Source organism: Diadema antillarum, unplaced genomic scaffold (genome assembly GCF_040938485.1).
Source record: "Diadema antillarum isolate AM-2024a unplaced genomic scaffold, OU_Dant_1.0 seq00000620_RagTag, whole genome shotgun sequence".
In the NCBI taxonomy this organism is placed as follows: Eukaryota; Metazoa; Echinodermata; class Echinoidea; order Diadematoida; family Diadematidae; genus Diadema; species Diadema antillarum.
In genome coordinates this window covers 2,216,427-2,224,940 of record NW_027271543.1, presented here as the reverse complement: position 1 = coordinate 2,224,940, position 8,514 = coordinate 2,216,427, and positions in this window count along the sequence as shown.

Below are 8,514 nucleotides of genomic sequence, written 5' to 3'. Positions count from 1 at the left end.
GCAATTCATTGCTATTGGGTGCCTGGACTTTTTGATCCAAATTATAAAGATTGGTCTGTATCTGGTCATCGGGGATATGTTCTGCGGAGACTGCATCTAGCTTCATGGAAATGCCCTCCTATGTCTAAGGAGGAGAGCCGACAAAGTAAAATAAATGAATAAATAAATAAAAGGCTCCTCCGGACAGACGGATTTTTGTGTGTAGATATTAAATAGTATTAAAGCTAATAGTAGTACTAGTACTTACTAGCTCTAGTAGAACTAACCATACACAGCCCAGTCGCTGTATTCGCACAGCGTATTAAACAGCGTCTGGTCGGGCTATACATTTAGTAATAATAGTAGAACAAACGTAATAGATCTATGCCTATGAGCAGATGGGTGATTGATGGATGCCCGAGCTGTGCTGTGGCAAGTCGCGAAAAGTTCATGCCACAAAAAAAAAAAAAAAAAAAAGGGCAGTCGACTCCTAGTCTATTTGTAGAAATGTCATTTTCATATTTCTTGCTTTCATAATTCACGCACACATCTATAAGATAAGACTATCACAGACTCCCGGTCATGTCACAGAACGTTGTTGTGAAAAGGTCAACAACGCAACGGTGTAAACGTTAGCTACTATTTCTAGAACTAGTCTAGTCTAGAGAGTAGAGTCTTGTATAGAGTCTAGGTCTATTGTTAGACAGAAAGATCCGTCTGTCCGGATGACTCTTATATTTTGCCATTAACGCTGTAGAGGGGATGCGTGAAGCCAGACGCAGTCTCCGCGGAACATTCCCCGACGGACAGATACAGACCGATCTTTCGGTCAACTATATTGTTAGTGTGTGTTTTCTAGTGGTGGGGGCGGACGCACAGCATGCACAAACACTAAAGCTAGTACATGGGACTGAGGTCATACATTATATCATTGTTTCATTCTGACACAACTAAATTTCATAGCTTCTTTACATATGGGGAATGCAAATCTGTCTCGAGACAGTTATCAGATCTGTTCTGTGAGATAACTCCTGGTAAAATTAAAGCACACAGTAGCCTACATAGCTACAAACCTGTGAAACCTGTGAACTCAGCAACGAAATAGACGACTCGGCTCGTACGCCTAGAGTAGCAGGTGCATGCTTGCACTGTATTGCGCAATAACGACAACAACAACGATTTGCACGAAATCATTAAGATACTACGACTACACGTTATGTAGTGAGAGAGGCCGGAGGTGAAGATATTGGGGGTTATTTTTCGACAGATCTGAAATTGAAATTCAACAGATCTGAAGAAGAAATTAATTATAAAGAGATACTTAGTAAAATAAAAAGATTATCAAGTTGGTGGAAACAAAGAGATTTATCTTTGATGGGTAAGATTCATTTACTTAAAACATACGCATTATCTAAATTGAATTATATACTGTATCATCGTCAATTGTTCCTTCGTGGGTATTTGCAGATGTTAAAAAGATTTGTTTTGAATTCTTATGGAAAGGAAAAGACTGCATTAAAAGGGCTATCTTGTATCAAGATTATGGAGAAGGGGGACTTAGAATGATGAATTTTGAGTCGTTTGTTAAAGCTCAAAGATTAATGTGAGTGAAAATATTTTTTTTTCTTTTTTGTGGAGAAAAGAATATGACCTGGAATATATTTTTTCAATACTAAGTATGTTTTTAGGTCACTTGGTGGCATTTTAATTTTTCAGTGTAATTTTGAAACAAATAAACTTTCTTTGAAAGTTCCGAAATTTTACAAAGAGATCTTACAAGCGTGGCAAGATTTGGGAAGTCTGAGAAAGTTATAAGAGGGGCATATCAATCAAATATATAGTATTTAATGATATTTTTTTTTATATAAAGGTAAAACGACATAAAATTATTACGAACTCTTTTTAGGAAAAATATTTATAGATTATGTCATTTTGATGGAAAAGGTGTACAGCCGATTATTTACTTTCAAAAAGCAGGGTTATGCAGTGAGGAAATTGAATAAATGTTTGGAGGATTTGTGATGTAATTTTGAAAAGTGGACGGTTTAGTTTGTCGTGGGTCAGCACTAAACCTTTTAAAGTGTATGATATTTCGTTAGAATTACATGGAAAAGAAATTAGGATTGGTGACATATCTTCGAGAAAGATTTACGCGCATTTTTAAACTGATTTACAGCAATTATATACATTGGAAATACGAGATCAAGAGAGAAATTTCGCCTTCTCTACAAAAGAAACCAAAGTTATTTTTCTCTGACCCTGAGTCACAACTTTTATCCCAAAGCTTAGGGAATTTCAGTTTAAACTTCTTCATGGTGTACTTTATATAAAAGTTAATCTGTTGAGATTTGGGTTTGTTTCGGATGATATTTGTTCTTTCTGCACAAAGAGCACTGAGACATAATTCACATTTATTTTGGGAGTGTATTAAAGTGCAGGAATTGTGGCAAATTATTATTCAGAAATTGAATTTAGAAGAATTAGGAAACATGAATTGGGAAGTTGTTTATACAGGTATATCCGGAAACTTATTAAAAGTGAAAGGATAGGATACAATATTATATTGATGGTTAAATATATTCTATATTTAGCGAGATCAGAAGGAGAGGTACCAAAGTTTAATGATGTTACAAAGTATTTAAAAATGTGTAAAGAAGAAGAAAATAAGATAGCAAGTAAAAGAGGAACAGTTGGAATGCATTTGTTAAAGTGGGAATATATGGTGTATACCGCGAGGATGATATGTGATTTTCTTTTTCTGTCTTGATTTTGCCGTATATGCGAGTTATTGTAACATCATTTTCATTTTCCCCTCTCTATTGCTTCTACCAATTCCACATCATATCCACATTATGATTAGGATGCATTTTATTGTATGAGAAACAAAATGGCAATTTACATGACAGAGTCATTCAAGTGTGATAAAACCTGAAACCTGAGGGCTGAAGGCACGGGTGGAGGGGGGGGGTGCATGTTGGCATTGTGTGGGTGTGTGTATGGGTGCATGTGGGGGTGGTGGTGTATGTTGGCATTGTGTGGTGGTGTGTGTGTGCATGTGTGTATGTTTTCTTGCAAATGGCCTTGTTTTTTCCTTTTTTTTTCTTTCTTTCAAGAAGCAATGAAATATGCCCAGTTTTGTGTGTTAAGCGAATTATCTATTTTGTTCCCATTTTGTGGGCTTTTTGCGAGAATATGTGTTTCAACAAAAAAAAAACGGATTTCGTTTCCTTAGTTGAAAGAGTTACAATGTGTGTTTGACATAGAATAGTTTGCACAATGTTGGTGTTACTGCATTTTATCTTTCTATAGTGTAAGATTGACGTTACTTTGTACAATGTTTGTGTATAATGCAGTTTGTCTTTGTATGATGTTTTGTTTTTGTTTCTCTGAATGTTCTGTTTCTGTGATATGAAATTAAACAAAATTCGAATAAAGAATTATAAAATAAAAAAATAATTGGGATGCGCGATCAGGATGGGTATCATCACATTTTTTAAAAATATATATGTGATTTCGCCCTCAATCGTGCTCATAGGGCTAGATGTTCAACTGACGTAAATCTCAGGGGCGGCGCAGCCGTGGGGGCCGTGGGGGCTCGGGCCCCCACACTTTTTGTGCACCATACAAAGGAATACATAAGGTGTCATCACTTAGGGCCCCCACACTTTTTTCAACCCGGAAGTACGTAACAATGGGAGGGGAGAGAATGAGCTGAGGACCTTTTTTTTTTGCTTGTTAGCTGAAGAGACCCGGAAGTGGACGGGGAGAGATGAACTGAGGACCTTTTTTTTTTTTTTTTTTTTTTTGCTTGTTAGCTCATGAAACCCGGAAGTGGGTCCCCACACTTTTGAAAACAGTGCGCCGGCCCTGAATCTGATTTGTAATTAGCCTAAAATCTAATGAGTATAGCATTGAAGTTTCTTTTTTTATTCTTTATTTCAAAGAACTTTTATCATTTCTTGAGATTATCCTATTATTCAACGAAACAAATTATATTGCTGTTAAACTCAAAACTCAAAACTCAAAACTCAAAAACCTACTGCACCGTGCAATACCAACCTACCTGACAAAGTGACAGAATAATCAGCATGTTGAGTGCGGCCACTCACCAGGAAGAAGAAGAATGAGGGAGGTATCATTGACCCTTAAAGGTCCTGTTTACCTTTGGGAACAGTGATTTCAAAAATGTAAAAAACAGTAGAAAAAACAATAATAGAAATGGGAAATTGAACAGGAGATGGGGGGGGGGGTTCATTCTCCCCGCTTTTTTTTCACCATACAAAGGAACACTTAAGGTATACCCCCCCCCCCCCACACACATGCTTTTATTTTCACCCTGGAAGTGCATAAGTGGTACAAGAAAGAAATAGATAGAAACCTTGAAATGTGAGTTACAGAAGTTGTGCTGAAGACCTTTTTTGTTTTTACTTCTTTTTTTTTTCTTTTTTTTTTTTGGTCAGCTGACCTACAGGTGCCTGATCTCTGGCACACTACAGAACGTTGCGCTGTAGACTTCTTTTTTTTTTGTGCTTGTTATCTGATGAAACCTGGAATTTCGAGTGGCACCAGAAGTCTGAAGTGGGACCCCCACATTTGGAAACGTGGTGCCGGCTATGGTTTGCATGTTTTTGTTGTGGCTCTGTTGGCTTTTATTATCCATTATGAAGGTGTACACAAAAGTTGAATGTGTTTGTAAACTGATGGTCTATTCTTGATACAATGCCATGTGAATGCAACATTATGACATGAATTGGGATTAACAAGTGATGCTACTACACTGCTAAATGTATCATTGCAACAGGTAGAGAGAGGATTGGGATTTTTTTTTTACACTGGCAAATAAGTTACAATTCTAATATCATTTGATGTTGATTCAATTTCATCAAAAGAATGGGTGATGCCATCATTGCAAAGGTTCAAGGGCACGTCGATGGGAGACTAATGAGATTAAGATGTCATAACATCTAATTTGCTGATGGGGTTGTGACAGATGAATTGTGGATATGTTTGAATTGCTAAATTTCTACCTTTTGTGCGCGTGTGTGTTGTTGGAGAAGTCTGCTTTTACAAGATTGTTGTTCTTCGTTTCTTTTTCTCTATATCACAAATTTAATACAAACAACAAACATGGAGTCCAAATGTCATGCTCTCTCTCCCCCCTCACTCTATCTCCCTTTCTTTCTCTCTAAATGTTTGTGAAAATGGATAAAAATCTTTAATTTGTTAGTGAAGTTAACCAAAAAAATGTAATCATTAGCGTAGAGAGAAGTTAAGAGTAATAGATATGGGAAAGTTGCACATAATGTATCAATTTATGAGGTATGTTGTCTGTGTGTGATTGCAAAATTCAGATTAGTGACTGAGACTATTTGCACCAAAACATGGTGTCCATAGGGCATTAAATTGACATTGCATGCCAAGCAACATTAGTGTGATTTTGCTTGTACTGTGTTACAAGTATCACAGAAAAAAAAAAAACCTCCCAGCCCCCAGAGACTCCCGTTTTCGACGGGAGATCTCCCGCCGAAAGCCCATTTTTGCAAAATCTCCCGTTCTCCCGCTTGAGATTTGATTTCTCCCGCCCTGGCTCTGTGTCTCCCGGTGGAAAGGATTTCTTACTTCTTGCTATCGTATGTTGAAAAAATAAGCCTTAGATAGCACCAGAGAACATCTAGAACCCTAGGAACTTCGCGCTTCGCACACATCAACTTTGGAGTCTCCCGTTTGCTAGGGGTTTCGGGCGGGAGAATCTCCAGATCAGAAGGTGCTTGGGGTTGGAATCTCTGAGCCCCTGACCATTAAACATATTATATACACTTTGGACAGGCTATCCTCGTATAAAGTGCTCGATGTCCGGATAGCAGAGCATGTAATAATGATAAGAATTGCCTGATGATCACATCGAAAGCAGTGCATGAAACTCGGAGTAGCAACAAAGCACCAATGAACCTTTAGTCATCTTCTTCTGTAAACATTATTATATATAATTTGATCTGCATATTGGCAGCAATAGTAGTAATAGTAATAGTAATAGTAATAGTAATAGGAACAGTAATAATAATTGTAATAGTAATAGTAATGGTTATAACAGTAATAATAATAGTAATAGCAATAGCAATAGCAATAACAATAGCAATAACAATAACAATAACAATAGCAATTGATAGTAATAGTAATTGTAATAGTAATACTAATAGTAATAGTAATAGTGATAGTAATAGTAATATTAATAGTAATAGTAATAGTAATAGTAACAGTGATAGTAATAGTAATAGTAATAGTAATAGTGATAGTAATAGTAATAGTAGTAGTAATAGTAATAGTAATAGTAATAGTAATAGTAATAGTAATGAAATAATAGATGAATGCATTAAAATGTCTATTGGTGTTTTTATTCAAAATCCAAATTTGGGTATGGGTGTCCATAACCATACTGTTAATATCACTGCCAAGAATTCTAATTCGATTTTTTTACTGGCTGACAACCAGCCCAAATTGTACATATCTATAAATTATGTATGTATGTATGTATGTATCTATCTATATATATATATATATATATATATATTATACATATATATTTGCTTTTCCTTTCCTGCATCTGTGATTATTGTCAAACACACCATTATGCACATGTCTCTACGTGAGGTTGCTATTTATGTACCCTCCTCCTTTTTGTGCCTATGTTCAGTTTATTTATACAAACACTCCTCAATCTAATTATTATTATAATATTTATCAATTGCCATTATTATTTGCATAATTACCTATCTTCACATGTATATGGAAATATTTATTTGTATATGTGCATGCGGTGTATATATACATGTGTATACGCTTGTATTTGGTTATATATATATATATGTATGCTTGTTTATGATTGTGTGTATGTATGTATATTATATCATGTATGATTAGGGGACATATACACTCTTGTTAATTTTGTTAATTTCTGCTATTTTTACCTCCATCATTATCATTGCTATTTTCACTATTATCTTAACATTACGTAATGATTATCATTTTTTGTATACAATATCTATATCTTGTTCTGTATCCATCATCATTATTTTGTCCGATTTCTTTGATCTTCAGTCTTGATAAAGGGCAGGGCCCGAAAGCTTAAGAATAAAAATCAAACTGTGAGGATTCAAGATATGTCTATCGTCTCATCCTTTCTCTCACCTATATATATATATATATATATATATATATATATATATATATATATATATATACACACACATACATATACACACACACGGATATATATATATACATATGTATTTTGAAACAAGGAACAAAGTTTTCGCTATATATATATATGTATATATACATATATATAATATATATATATACATACATACATATTTATGTACACGTATCCAGAGACTAACAAGTTATGTAATAACAAATTATGCTATTTTTACCTGATAGCATGATTGTTGTAATGAGTTAAATCATAATCAAATTATTACAAGCAGTAAATCTCATATTTGACATGAATACTTATAATCAGAGAGAAAAAAAGATATATACACACACACATCATAGGCATTATCGGTTTCATATATTCACATGGTTTTAATTTTCCTCCAAAATCGTCTAAAAGAACAAGAACAGTAGATGGATTTTTACCATTGATCAACACTTTACAAGAAATTTACACTGACGACTTCTACAACATCATCTCATTAACATGGAATTTTTGTCACAGTTTGATGTACAACTTTGAACTCACTCTCTCCCCCTCTTTCTATGCCATCCTCTCTCACTCTTCCATTCTATCTCTCTCTTTCTTTCACACCGTTCAGTGATTCATCTTTTCCAATATGGAAGAAGTCACATTAGCTCCTGATCACTTTAATAGGAGAAGTGCCTACAGTGGAATAATATAATCAGGACAAAATAAATTTTCTCTATCAGTTAAGACTTATCTTTACTGATGCTAGTGTAATACGTTCACTCAAAAGGCATAAGGCCTGTTGCAATCTTCATCATGAAAAAACAGAAAACCAAATGCTATTAAAAAAGAAATATATAAAGATGTCAGATATCGATGTCTGCTAGTATAACAAAGTGACTCATACATAACAAATTTTAGCCACTCTTTAGTTAGGGCATTCTCATGCGAATCTTAACCTGACAAAATTAGCCTTCTATGACATGAGCCTAATCTTCTCCATCCAGATATCAAGGTGAACAAATCAACATACATCTTATTCACTCTCTACAATTTTTCTGATACAAAATTTTCTGGACATCCAATATTCTGAGAATACAAGTGTTTTGAAAGCCATACGTTGAGTTAAATGCACCCAGTTTTGAGTGCATACTGCCGGAATTTTCCAGTAGCATGAGGACAGTGCGTCTATCACTGAATTTTTGAGGGGCATGTATTTTCAAAGACACATCAAATTGATGTACCACCATGCATCGCTCCCAATTGAAAACTAGCAGAGTAGAATTCCTACAACAACTCGAGATGACATAATATACAGACAGCAAAATAAGATGCCTGACTAAACACAATAA